General features: G+C 51.0%; 1 long non-coding RNA gene across 1 annotated transcript; it reads left to right on the plus strand.

Moving 5' to 3' along the window:
* The first annotated feature begins 12,185 nt into the window (after positions 1-12,185).
* On the plus strand, positions 12,186-12,652 carry LOC125336868. Its single transcript, XR_007207869.1, has 2 exons — positions 12,186-12,222; positions 12,611-12,652. It is a non-coding gene; the product is annotated as an uncharacterized LOC125336868 (long non-coding RNA).
* The last annotated feature ends 1,825 nt before the right edge of the window (positions 12,653-14,477 follow it).

A 14,477-nucleotide genomic window follows, 5' to 3' on the forward strand; every position in this document is an offset into this window, starting at 1 on the left:
TCTGGGTGTCATGGACACTCTAAATTGTGAGGTTTTTTCCCTCCATCTACCTCTGCTTCTTCAAGTGGTTTACCTTCCTTTACCTGTTGGAGTGATGGATTTTTCTCACCTTTTATTACTTAGTGCTTTTTCTGTATTTCCTTCATTCTCTAAAACCAACTTTTCACTTGCCCTGTGGCTGTTAGATGCCAGTTATGGGAGCATTAATTCTTTCTCTACTGCTTGTCTGAGCTTTCACAAGGAGCTGAGAGCTCTCTCGGGTTAAACTTGACTCGCTTCATCACCTTCCTTGCTGCTGCCTATGTTCTTGGACACTTAAGGGAATAAAGTCTCAGTGCGGAGGTGTGGAGATTGTAGTTGCGAAACTGTGGGTCTTTTTGAGAGACGAGAATGCTGTTCTCAATCTTTTCAAGGATAAACTGACCACCTTGTTTTGGGGCCAAGCGGGCTCAGATCAGCACAGAGGTGCCTGTTGCAGGTACTGAGCTTTGGAGGGCTGGCAGCAGCTTCTTGGGCTGTGTTTGTGTGGTGCTGTAAGGTTTGTGTTGGGTCCCTGGAGCAGTGGGAACAGAGCCCCCGTGAGATGCACATCAGGAAATGCGGGTACAAAGGGCCTGAAATGTGACCAGCTCTGGCATAGTTTCCATAGGACAAAATATTTTTACTGAGATTTTGGACAATTTGAGGCTCTTCCTCTTATCCTTTGCCTGGTGAACATTCCCCCTTTGCAAGAGTGGGGAATCCTGAGCTCACACCATGGAAGTGCCTGATAAATATTTTTTTCTATTTTTCAATGTTTTCATCCCAGCAGGAGTCAGAGAATACGTGATTTTCCCCTCAATTTAAACCCTCAGAAAGGAGGGACAATAGGGCTTTACCCTTCCTTTAAACCTTAGGATGATGAAAATGGGGGAGTTCTGCTCAATTCGAACCCATAACATAGCATTGTCAAAGTTATCTGCTTCCATTTGAACTAGAAAATAATGGAAACTAGGGATTCCCTGTCAAGCAATACCCCTAAGAGCATGGAAAAGGCAGGGTTTTCTTCAATTAGTACCCTTAAAATTGCAGAGGAAGGGGATTCCCCCTCAATTTAAACACAGTCATGAAGAAGGAAGATTGTCCTTTTGTTTAAAGCCCTTTTCTCCTGGTAAACCTCCTTTTTTCTGGGGGCACTGGGTTAGGACTGACGAGGTGAAAGGGGAAAGTTGGACGTTTCCCCCTGAGAGCCCATGTGCTGCCCTGCCTCCTTAGGTGCTGCCCCTAAGGAGAAAATACCCATTTTGGTAGCACAGATCCCATGTTGACAGTATTGCATCTCTGCCCACATAAGACGTCAGAAAACTGGGATTTTGCAATTTGGTATTCTGAAACGGGGCTGTTTTGATTTTTTTGCAACTTGATTTTCTAGTATTTTGAAACTGAATTTTTTTGGTATTTTGGAACTTGGTCCTCTGGTACTTTGAAACTAGATACTCTGGTATTGTAAAACTGGATTGCTGTTGTATTTTGTAACTTGGTATTCCAGTATTAGATGTAATTTCCTCAGGAAAAACACTTGGATCACTGCATCACTTTCTTGTTTTAGGCTCACCAGTCAGCCGGGCTATCCAAGTCCATCCTCCCCAGCGGGGAGAGCGGGAGCACGTCCGGCCATGGAGAATTTCTGGGAGAGCCCGGGAGAAGAAAGAAGGCTCCAGCTTCACAGATCTGTGTCATAACCCATCCTGTCGGCCACTCCTGTTTGATCTTGGTGCATTTGTCCTCTTGGATTCAGCCTGAGCAGCGCTAATTGCTGGGAATGAAGCAGCCTTTGGTACTTCTTTTCCACGAAACCTCTCCATCCTGCCCTTCAATCCTTTTGCAAACACGGGAAAAACCCAAAATTCCGTTTTTCCCCCCCCCCCCCCCTTCACTTTGCCTCCTCTTTTCTTGCAGGCTTTGGGCTATCCAGGCTTGCATGTGGATTAGACACCCTGTAGGCTCAGCTCCAGGTGGGATTGCAGCGGTGTTGGAAGCACCAGGGATTCTCCCAAGGTTTGGTGTGAGGAGCTGCATCTTGGGAGGGGCTGGGATTTTGTGCACTTCTGGGGTTTTTTTTTCCTGTTTGCCTTTTGGGCTGCCTCAGAGAAAAGGCTGAAAACCGAAGAAGCTGAGGGGGGGTTCCCAAATTCCTTTCCAGCCCTTCAGAGGAGGCACAAATCCACGTGCAGCTGAGGAAAGGGATGTGAGGAGAATGGCAATAATGGAGCCTTGGGACTCTGCACTTCATTCTTTTCACGTGTTTGGAGGTGCAGGAAATGCCAAACCCCACAGGAATTCTGTGTCTGTAACATGGGGTGCAACCTCTTGAAACCCAAGTGCTCGGAGTGGGGTTTTCCCAAGGGTAAATCCCAATGTGACATGGCAAGGCTTCAGTGAGGATTTCCAGGCTTGACTGCACAGCTTTTGGGAAAGCTCAGTAGCCAAACAAGATCAGATTTCTGTCGGATTTGGATCAAACGTGGCGTTTAAATCTGGGCCAGCTCAGCTCCCTGGGTGGGAAAGTGCTTGGAGTAGCCGAGAGCTGAGCCGTTGTTGAGAATTCCAAGCGTTGTGTCCTTACGCTCCTTAATACAGCGTTTAAATAATTGATCCTGAATGGAGCCAGTATCAGAGGGATTTGTTAGAGGGGCAGGGATGTTTTTTCACGTGGCAGTGTGTCGGGATAGTCAAGACTCCTTATGTCAGAATTAATTGGTCTTCCTTCTTTTCCCTTTTGTTCTTTCTAGATTGTGGCTGAGTGGGGAGAATATTTGGGATAAAGAAACGAAATGCCCGAGGGAAGCTTCGTGTTCCCGTGGGGATGCTTTAGGCGCGTGCAGCTTCTGAGCTGCACCGAAACTTGAGGCTCCCCCAGAAGCCTTCCGAAGCTGGAAGGGCCGGGGAAGAGAATTCCAGAAGAGGTGTGGGAAGCGCTTTCTGCCAGGTCTGGACAGCACCGAGGTGGGAATGACTTCAAAGTGTTCCTTGTCCCTGTCCTGTTCCCAGCCCAGGACAAAGTTGGTGTTCCCTGAGCGGCTGCGGTTCCCTGGATGTGGCAGGAGGAGGTCTCTGCCGGGGAGTGGGAGAAATGTCCCTGCCCGGTGCCGTGTCCTTGGCGGGCAGAGAGCGCCGATCGTGGCAAGGGGGGTTTGTGAGTGTGGAATCAATCCTAGCTCCTTTTTAAGGGGGTGTTTTAATGAGTCATCAGCAGGGACCGCTTTTAGCCAGCTTTAGTTAAGTTCCTTTTGCACAGGTTTCATGTGGCTTTGATGGTGAAATCAGCAAACCCTGAAGTTTGCCAAATTACCCCTGAAAAGCTTTAATGAACCAATCCTGAGGGAACCGGGGATTGGATATCTGGGATCTTATGGCCCTTTGAGGCCATGTTGGGTTTACCCCTGATATACTGCTGAGGGAAACTCCAAGTTAAGAATAATCCAAATATGAAGCACTTCTCACAAAACTCAGCTTTGCAAAGCTTTATTTGGGCTAAAAAAGAAAAGATGGGAATGCCCTTGGCAGAAAAGCAGCTGTGAGGCACAGCAGGCTTCAAATGCCTGTCAGCAGGCGCTCCAGGAGAAACGGCTGCTGGCTGCGGGCATCCTGGGCTTTCCAGGCAGGTTTTGTAGCGGATTGCAAGGCAGTTTTCCTACCTCTGGGGGGTGGCACCTGCATCCCACTGGAAAGGGAAAATGTGGAGAGAGCGGCAAGCGGGAAGACGGTTGCTGATGTGTGTCCTTGGATTGCAGTTCCTCCCGGTGAGTCTGTGCTGCTGGAAGTTTGAAGGAGATCAGTCTTGGAGTACGTGTGGGTTCAGCCTGTGGGGCTTGGGAGCGACGCTGGACATGAAATTCCAGGGGTGTTCCCCTTGCTGGAGTGAGAAGCAGTGGAAGCACTTTGCTGTCTGCTTCTTCATCGCCTTCGCCTCGGTCCCCTGGGGCTCCAGGTAATCCCCTCTCACCTTTGCTTTTCCAAGGGTCTCTAAATGAGGGCTTGAGCTTTGGTGCAGCTCCCTTTACAGGGAAGATCTGTTCCAGGAAAGGTCTCCTGGTCCGGACCGACGGCGTTGCAGGAAGAGCAGGAAACCCCACAGTTCCTGTGGCTCCCTCATCTGATTTGCCTGCAGGCAGCAAGGATCATTCCCAAGTGTCATCCCCTGGCTCCGTGACTCGGTGAGGTTGTGTTCCCCCAAAGGCCAGGGGCCGCTTTGTGTTGCAGCTCACGAAAAGTCCAGCTCGGTGGTGCTGGGTTTGGTTTTTGTGTGCAATGAAGGCCCTAAAAAATTCCCCTCCTTCACTGGCACAGCCCTGGAGTGGGAGCAGATTCCCCTTATTCCGGAGTTATCCCGCTCCTGCCCTGGATCCCTGCGGTGCCGTGGCAGGTGAGGAGACTGAAAGCTTTCATTAGGAATTGGGCATTATGAGCACTGACATTTACTGTGCTAGAAAGTCCAAGGGACAAATTTGTGCCAATTAATGTCACGCCTTTAACTACGAGGATCAATTGGTGTTACGCTTGTACCAGAGTCTGGTGACAGAGGGGGTTTCCAAAGGAAGTCTTGGTCCATGGAGGCCTGTGCCCAAAGAAAATGCCAAGAGAACTGAGGTATGAAAAACAAAGGTCCTTTATTTATATAAGAGCAGCAACAAAAACGAGCTACAGAACATATTTACATTGTAAGAACCTTTGTAACAACAACGATCTATAGAACGTATTTACAAGAACATATCTATCAAAACTATCTTAAACGTATTTACAGAAGACAAAAAGAAACGCTAAAACGTATATACAGAAGGGTGCCGTCTCTGCCCTGGATCTCCGTCAGTCCTGGAAGAAAAGCAAGTGACACAGTCATTGCAGTCAGGCACAGAGGGCTGTTCCATGTGCCCCCAGGCTGGGACACACTGGCAGAGCGGGACTCTGCTGCCAGCGCTGAGCCTGGCTGGGGCTGGGGGTCAGGCCCCAGGCACTGGCACGGGGCTTGTGTGAGCCAAAGCAAGTGCAGGACAGGCTGGGGATGGTGCTTGTGCTGCCAGAATCCAGCCCACGGGGCACCGTGTCCCTCAGCGGGGCACCCAGCCCAGCCCCAGCCTGGCAGCAGGGCACCCACTCTGCCTGTGGGGAGCACATACCTGTCCTACCGCTGGAGTCCCTCTTCATCCCAGGACCATGTCCTCCTCCTCGTCTTTTCCATCCACATCCATGTCCTCACTGTAGTCTTCCATTTCCACCTCCATCTCTTCCTCCATCTCTTCCTTCGCATCAACCTCCATCTCTTCCTCCATCTCCTCCTTCGCATCCACCTCCATCTCTTCCTCCATCTCTTCCTTCACGTCCACCTCCATCTCTTCCTCTCCAGTCTCTCCTCCATCCACTTCCATCTCCTCCTCTGTATCAGTCTTTATATCCACCTGCATCTCTTTCTCTTCGTCTCTGGAAACCTGCAGATGTAGCAAAACCTCGGAGTGGGATCCCTGTCCCACAGCATCCCCACAGAGGCACTTAGGTGGTGTCCATTTCCATGGAATGGCACCTTACCTTCCTCGGGATGAATGTGAGCATCTGGCAGGGATGAACGGCAAAATCCAGGCACAAGAGACCTTTGGGAACTCTTGGGAGTATCGGAGCAGGGGCCAAGCAGGGTGACGGGTGTGTAGGCACAAGGGCGAATGGTTGTGTTGTCCTCTTTGCTGGATGCTGGGAGCTCCGGTGTGAATGCAGACCGTGACATCACAATTCACAGGAGTCCAGGGTCACCGTGGAGTGGACAACGGGGATCATAGAATGATGGACTCCCTGAGCGGTCTGGCTTGGAAGGGACGCTAAAGATCATCTTGTTCCAACTTGAGCAATCTTCTACCAGAGCACGTTGCTCAGAGTCCTGTTCCCACGTGGCCTTGGATGTTCGCAGGGATGGGGCATCCACATCCTCTGTGCACAGCCTGGGCCAGTGCCTCAGCACTCTCAGTGTGAAAAAGCGGCTTCCTTAGAGCCAACCGAAATCAACCTCCTGCAGTTAAAAGCCATCCCCCTTCTCCTCTTGCCACTGGCCCTATTGAACACCGTCCCCATCTTTCCTATGGGACCCTTCGAGTCCTGCATGGCCACAGCAAAGCCTCTCCAGGGCCTTCTGTTCTCCAGGCTGAACATTCTCAAGCCCACATGGACAGCAGTGACTTAGATCAGCAGAAATCAAAGCTGCAAGGTAGCAAATAGCACCAGGAACTGAGAGAGGGAAGCTTTAGACCCAGGCTTGTCTCGAAATAGACAAAATTAGTAAGAGTGCAGGGGCAGATGGTGGGACACTGGCTCTGTTCTAACTGATGAATATTTTCTTTTTTTCTTCTTCTTTTCTCTCATGCTGACCCAGGTTTTGCTGTTTGAAAGGAAGCTTGGCATAGCATCCATTGTCTTCTCCATTTGTGAAACACCGAGCAGAATCTGAGCAGGCTGATGGCGCAGAGCAAAACCTGCAAATATCTTGATAATCCTGAGCCTGGGGGATGCAGCTAAACCCAGTCCAAAGGAATTTCTGGAAAGTCGAACCTGGTTTACATTTTCTTGAGTTTGGCTGTGCCAGCTTCACCAGACATTTATAAAAAAGCAAACAAAAAACTCCAACCAAAAAAGACAAAAACCCAAACAAACAAACCCACACAAACCAATCAAACAAACAGATAAAAAGCCCCAAATCAAACCCAAAGGAATGAGGAGTTCATAGTACTTGTGAGGATATCACAGCAGGCGAACGGCTGCTTCCCACAGGATCACCATAAAAAGCCACATGGAACAGCTGCTCCGAAAGATACACACCAGGGGCAATAGAAAAAGGGATACATGGCGGCTTTGGGGGTAGCTCCACATTAAGGTGAAGGATGAGCACTCCGTGGTACAGATCCAGCATTCCCCACACTCCAGGCCGCTCTTTGCTCCTGATGAAAGACCCTTGCAGGACCGTGGCCCTTCTCAATGCAGTGTAAATCATTGCCACAGCTCTCAGCTGAGCCACTGGCATTTCCAGAGCGAGATTCAGGCACAATCCTAGTGCCTCGGAGCATCTGTGGAAGATCCTGAACTTCTTCACCCTCAGAAACACAAAGCAGCTCAGGCTTTCCCTGAATTGGGTCTTCAGAGGAGGTTTCCAGTATCTCTGAGATTTGTTCACCGCTCAGCACGTGTGACTTTATGTACAGTGATGCATTTGGGTTCCTTCCTCACCCCTGTGTGCCAGAGAGAAACCACCCACGTGGATGAAGGATAATGTGTACAGGGAAATTTATTCCTGGATTGTCATTTTGCTTCACTGTCACTCAGTTAAACATGGTCCTTATCTAAGAAGGACTTAGAAGAAATGTGTAGGAATTTTGGCTCTGAGAGGAGCAGAAAGCACATTTTCTAAAGCAAATTCCCAGCTGATGCAGCTTCCCTGGCAAAAGAGTGATTCCCATTCATCTTCCTGGGAAGAATGTGAAGACCCATTCAGAGATCACAGGTTCAGCTGGCCTTTGGCTTTGTGTACCTCATTTCACAGGTCCAGTTTCATTAAAAGAGGCTCAAGTTTGCCTTGCAACACAGAAGTGCTGTAGCTATTCCCAGGAGAAAACCAAGAAATGACTGTCCCATGGTGTGGTCACTAGGTTGGTACCCGGGGTAGAAATCCCACCACAGTTGTGGCTCTGTGAGCAAAGAGAGCCAGTGCTTTTTGGGGCTGTAACAGCTGAGAGTGTGGCAGAGCAGTTTTTATATTATTTTTAGAGTCCTGAAAACATTGTTCCCAAAACAATCTTTCTCTCCCATCTTGTGTCATAAATTGTGGAACAGAGAAAATGGAAAGGAGCAGAGGTTTGTTTAAATTGGCTTTTTTGTTGTTGTTTTTTAGTCTTAAAATAGCATCAGCATGATGCATGATACTTTAGAAATTGGATTAGTGACACCTATTTTGTCCCACCAGAGAGGTGGGATTTAAGACTTCCAACAATAGAAACACCAGATGTGCAAGAGCTCGGTTTTCCACCCCTCACAGGCCGGTATCTTGCTGTGCTATTTTAAGCAGCCTCAGCCAGGTATATTAAAATACTGCTCCAAACAACAACAGAATGAAAATGTTCCACCAAATGGGGAAAAATAAGAAAAGTGGGCGGCAGCTGATGTTCATTTTGCAAAGTCAGATGCAAACAATGTTTGCTGGATTCCTTTCCTAGAAAAATGTAGACATTTAATAGAAATCTACCTCTGAGGCTGATAAGTTTGGTATGATTTTAGATCTGGGAGGAGCAAAACAGGTTCTAGAGAAGCTGTGATTGTCGCAGCCTTGGCAGTGTTCAAGGCCAGGTTGGATGGGGCTTGGAGCAAAGTGGTCTAGTGGAATATGTCCTGAGTGTGGTGAGAGTTGGAACAAGACGAGCTTTAAGGTCCCTTCCAACCCAACACATCCTGTGAGTCCATGAAAAGAAACTTTTGGTTTTCCTGAGGTGTTGCCTCGGCAAGGGGAGGTCACAAATACCTCAGGTAGTTTGAAATGCCCTGAGCAGAACCCAGCTGTGCTTTATCACAGGTGCTGAGGGCTTTTCACTTGTATTTTATGGGGGATTTTCACAGGGCAGTGCAAGAGCAGCTGAATGTGTTTGACAGGCAAAGAGGGCCAGTGTGGCAGCAGCTTCATTCAACAGAGCTTTTCCTTCTGTGATCCTGTATAACCTGAGGCACTCTGGGGCTCTTGAACCCGGCAGCTGGGCAAGTTAATCATGATAATAAGTGGTAAATTAACCTGCTCCACTCTCCTTAGCATGGGGGGTGATGAGCATTAGGTAGTTTGGGGAGCATTGCCAAGATGGGAGCTTGTTTTTTGCCAAGGAGAAGGGAGAAAATATTGCTTAGACTAAATAAAGCAGCTCTGCTTCGCCAGCAAGAGGAAAAGAAGCGATTAAAGATGTGAGTGCTGCGTGGAATCATTTGCATGAGGATACATCTTGTCTGCTATGCAGGATAGTTCCCAATAAACCATGCTTCTCCTGACCTTTATTTTTGGATTTCTACCACATAGTACAAGAGCCAAGATTAAAAATCCCAAAATGCTTTGTGGGCAGGGAATGAAAAGTGGGGAGGCACTTTTTTGTTTTCTTCAGCCTGCCTCTTTCTTTTGTTCCCTTCAGAGATCTCACTTCATTTCTGCTGGTTTTTGGAGCACATGTGCTTAGCTCTTCCCAGATCCCCTGGGCTTGTTTTAGCTCTGGGTGTCATGGACACTCTAAATTGTGAGGTTTTTTTCCCTCCATCTACCTCTGCTTCTTCAAGTGGTTTACCTTCCTTTACCTGTTGGAGTGATGGATTTTTCTCACCTTTTATTACTTAGTGCTTTTTCTGTATTTCCTTCATTCTCTAAAACCAACTTTTCACTTGCCCTGTGGCTGTTAGATGCCAGTTATGGGAGCATTAATTCTTTCTCTACTGCTTGTCTGAGCTTTCACAAGGAGCTGAGAGCTCTCTCGGGTTAAACTTGACTCGCTTCATCACCTTCCTTGCTGCTGCCTATGTCCTTGGACACTTAAAGGAATAAAGTCTCAGTGCGGAGGTGTGGAGATTGTAGTTGCGAAACTGTGGGTCTTTTTGAGAGACGAGAATGCTGTTCTCAATCTTTTCAAGGATAAACTGACCACCTTGTTTTGGGGCCAAGCGGGCTCAGATCAGCACAGAGGTGCCTGTTGCAGGTACTGAGCTTTGGAGGGCTGGCAGCAGCTTCTTGGGCTGTGTTTGTGTGGTGCTGTAAGGTTTGTGTTGGGTCCCTGGAGCAGTGGGAACAGAGCCCCCGTGAGATGCACATCAGGAAATGCGGGTACAAAGGGCCTGAAATGTGACCAGCTCTGGCATAGTTTCCATAGGACAAAATATTTTTACTGGGATTTTGGACAATTTGAGGCTCTTCCTCTTATCCTTTGCCTGGTGAACATTCCCCCTTTGCAAGAGTGGGGAATCCTGAGCTCACACCATGGAAGTGCCTGATAAATATTTTTTTCTATTTTTCAATGTTTTCATCCCAGCAGGAGTGTCTCGGTTTTGAAAGACAGGTGTCTGCTAAGGAAGGCAGAGGCCCCCCTTGAAGTGGCAGATATAACCCCTTTTCCCTCCAAGTTATTATATTTTGAAATCAAGAGCCTTTAGGCGAAGATGTGGGAAATAGGAATAACAGTTCTTTACTATATATATATATGTATATAACCAGTCAAACAAAACAACAACAACTATGGCAGTAACAGCAATCACAAACCCAGTCCCAGCCTTCTCGGCTGTCAGGCTATTTCCCCTCGGGTGCAGTTTTGCTCACAGCCGGCAGGGGCGCTGGCGGCTCCCGGTGAGCAGGGCAGGTGCGATGGTTCCCCCGCGGCTGCAGGGGGCGCTCCGGGGCGAGCTCGGGAAACCCGCGGCTCTGGTGCCCTGGGATCCCGGGAAGGATGGAACAAAGGCTTCACAAACCGCTGGGCAGCCGATCCCGGACTCTCAGGAACAGCAGGCTGAAACGGCAGGCTGGAACGGCAGGGACGGACGCAAATCCCGGGTGGCAGGCGAGATGTATCCAGATGGGAGAACCCCACGGAGGCCCAGGCAGGCAGGGCGAGCAGGGCTACAGCGTAGCGAAAGCTCGAAGCAGCAGCGGGGCAGGGCAGCCACAGCCCGGTCTCCAGCAGGGCAGGGAAAGCGGCTTTTGGGGTCCCGGCGTTGTTTCCAGCAGGAAGAAAGAACGGCCAAAAAGAAAGAAGCAGCAGCTCCTTTCTCTGCAGCTTCTCTCTCCGGACGCTCAGAGCGAACTGACCCCACACCCAGGTGTAGACAAAGGAGTAGCCAGGCCCGCCCCACTCCCCTTTTTGTCTTTCTTAAGTACAGCTATTTGTCCCCTAGCAACATGCATATGGGAGAAAATTCCTTTAACAGGAAAAAAAAAACTAAGACTAAACTAAAACCCCAACAAGGAGTCAGAGAATACGTGATTTTCCCCTCAATTTAAAGCCTCAGAAAGGAGGGACAATAGGGCTTTACCCTTCCTTTAAACCTTAGGATGATGAAAATGGGGGAGTTCTGCTCAATTCGAACCCATAACATAGCATTGTCAAAGTTATCTGCTTCTATTTAAACTAGAAAATAATGGAAACTAGGGATTCCCTGTCAAGCAATACCCCTAAGAGCATGGAAAAGGCAGGGTTTTCTTCAATTAGTACCCTTAAAATTGCAGAGGAAGGGGATTCCCCCTCAATTTAAACACAGTCATGAAGAAGGAAGATTGTCCTTTTGTTTAAAGCCCTTTTCTCCTGGTAAACCTCCTTTTTTCTGGGGGCACTGGGTTAGGACTGACGAGGTGAAAGGGGAAAGTTGAACGTTTCCCCCTGAGAGCCCATGTGCTGCCCTGCCTCCTTAGGTGCTGCCCCTAAGGAGAAAATACCCATTTTGGTAGCACAGATCCCATGTTGACAGTATTGCATCTCTGCCCACATAAGACGTCAGAAAACTGGGATTTTGCAATTTGGTATTCTGAAACGGGGCTGTTTTGATTTTTTTGCAACTTGATTTTCTAGTATTTTGAAACTGAATTTTTTTGGTATTTTGGAACTTGGTCCTCTGGTACTTTGAAACTAGATACTCTGGTATTGTAAAACTGGATTGCTGTTGTATTTTGTAACTTGGTATTCCAGTATTAGATGTAATTTCCTCAGGAAAAACACTTGGATCACTGCATCACTTTCTTGTTTTAGGCTCACCAGTCAGCCGGGCTATCCAAGTCCATCCTCCCCAGCGGGGAGAGCGGGAGCACGTCCGGCCATGGAGAATTTCTGGGAGAGCCCGGGAGAAGAAAGAAGGCTCCAGCTTCACAGATCTGTGTCATAACCCATCCTGTCGGCCGCTCCTGTTTGATCCTGGTGCATTTGTCCTCTTGGATTCAGCCTGAGCAGCGCTAATTAATTGCTGGGAATGAAGCAGCCTTTGGTACTTCTTTTCCACGAAACCTCTCCATCCTGCCCTTCAATCCTTTTGCAAACATGGGAAAAACCCAAAACTCCGTTTTTCCCCCCCTCTCCCCTTCACTTTGCCTCCTCTTTTCTCGCAGGCTTTGGGCTATCCAGGCTTGCATGTGGATTAGGCAGAGCACCCTGTAGGCTCAGCTCCAGGTGGGATTGCAGCGGTGTTGGAAGCACCAGGGATTCTCCCAAGGTTTGGTGTGAGGAGCTGCATCTTGGGAGGGGCTGGGATTTTGTGCACTTCTGGGGTTTTTTTTTCTCCTGTTTGCCTTTTGGGCCGCCTCAGAGAAAAAGCTGGAAACCACAGAAAGGGAAGGGGGTTCCCAAATTCCTTTCCAAATCCTCAGAGGAGGCACAAATCCACGTGCAGCTGAGGAAAGAGATGAGAATGGGAATGAGGGGGGTCATGCTGGGTGCCCTCCCCCAGAGGGACCCAAAACTGCCAGAAAATTCACAGGGAGGGGAGAGTGTAGAATACTAAACCCCTCGTTTTTCACTTTTAGGTATATTGATGCCGCATACTAATTTATGTATAGATTAATTTTCAAATACAGCCTCTCTATCTACCCTAACATATACAGCAATATAAGAAGCTGGGAATAGAGATCAGCAGGTTTTGAGAATAACGAGCCGACGTTTTTCTCCAGGAAGGAAAGAAGCAAGTGCCTGGCCCAGGAGCCGAGACGCTCGGGCTGCAGGAGCTGCAGAGCGCCCAGAGGCGGCTTTTCCCTCTGCTCTGTCCCTGCCCCCGGGCTGAGCTGGGCGGCGCTGCTGCCGCCCGGTGCCGGCTGAGCCGAGAGGGCGGCGGCCTCAGTGGCTGCCGAGCGTGGCAAGGGCAAGGAGCGGGAGCGAGCGGGGCGGTGTCTGTCAGCGGAGGGGAGGGGCGAAGGGCGGTTCGGAGCGCCGAGGGACACGGCCGTGCGTGAGCGGGGCCACAGCTATGGAAAGGAGTGGGCGCCGTGCGGGGCGGCGACCGCGAGGAATGACAGCGCGGGGGGCGGCCCGGCGGGGCCGGTTTTGCCGGGCAGCAGAGGCGCGGTCGCAGCGCGACCCGGGGCGGGGAGCACCGGGCGGGCACGGTCGGAATCGAGCCGCCCGCGTGCCGCTCTCAAGGGGGCGGCTCGGAAAGGAAGGCGCAGTTGGGCGCTTTCGGGATGGCGGTAAGTGACGCTTTATTAGCACCTGCCAGGACCTTGACGAGGGCTGGTGCCACTTCCGCCACACTCAAGATGGGGGACGCGATAGGCCCCTTTGAGAGGTGTCCCTGCCGATGCCTGCCGCCGGTCGCGCGGCCGTCGCCCGCCTCCGGTGCCGCTGACCCCACCAGCCGTGTCCTCGCACCGGGAAGCGCCGCGGAAAATCGCGCGGAAAGCGCGGGGCCGGCGTCGGAGTCCGGGCCGGATTCAGGCAGCCGAATAGACGCCCTTGTGAGGAGCGGCGGGGGCCCTTAAGTGTACCACACTAAAGATGGCGGCTCGACCGGAAGTGGCTTCTGCCAGCACCCAAGATGGCGGCGAAGGGCGGAAGTTTTGTCGCAGCCACACTAAAGATGGCGGTCGTGTGCACTGTTTTCTGACCTTCTCAGTATGGCGGCAGGACCCCCCCCCCCCCCTCCCCCCCAAGCTGCATCTATTCGGCTGCCTGAACGCGACGCCGACGCCAGCCCAGCGCTTGCACGCAATTTTCTGAGGCGTTTCCCGCTATGCGGACGCCGACTGTGGGGTCGGCGGCGCCTGGGGGTGGCGGGAGCATTCAGGCAGCGAAATAGACGGAGCGGGGTCCTTCCGGCCGCCATCTTGAGAAGGTCGAATAGCCACTGACCCGATCGCCACATCGGTGCGGTCCCGGTGACTTCCGCCCTTCTTCGCCAGGAGCGGCAATGGCGGGGAGCCCGGGGAGCAGCGCGGCCGGGCCGGGGGCACTGGCGCGGGTGCTCCGGGCTCGGAGGTGAGCGGGGAACGGGGACAGCCCCGAGCGGACGGTGGGGGCTGCGGGGGATCGGTATTCCGGCCCAGGGATGGCTGCCCCGGCCCAGGGATGGGTGTCCAGGCACAGGGATGGGTTCCTGGACTACCTAATAATATTATATAACGATCGTACAAGGAGATCTATCTAAAAAATCCTCCATGGTCATCCTTCTCCCAGCCCCGCTCTGTTTTCAGGGTCTTGGGGGCAGAGTTTGCGTCTGGACAAGGCTGTCGGGCACAGGGTGGGATTCTTGGGGTGCAGGGCCAGGATTTGGACTCGAGGCTCCCTGTGGGTCCCTTGCAGCCCAGGAAATGCTGCGATCCTGTGCCTCTGAGGGTGAAATAAAGGGCACCGGTGGGGTTTGTGCCCGCTGTGTTCACGGCCCCGCCGGCTCAGGGCGGGTTCAAGGCGCAGCTGCCCCGAGCCAGCGGGACCGGCCGGGGCTGCTCGCTCCCGGTGCTGCCGCCTTGTGGGGAGAGC

Source organism: Corvus hawaiiensis, chromosome 21 (assembly GCF_020740725.1).
Source record: "Corvus hawaiiensis isolate bCorHaw1 chromosome 21, bCorHaw1.pri.cur, whole genome shotgun sequence".
In the NCBI taxonomy this organism is placed as follows: Eukaryota; Metazoa; Chordata; class Aves; order Passeriformes; family Corvidae; genus Corvus; species Corvus hawaiiensis.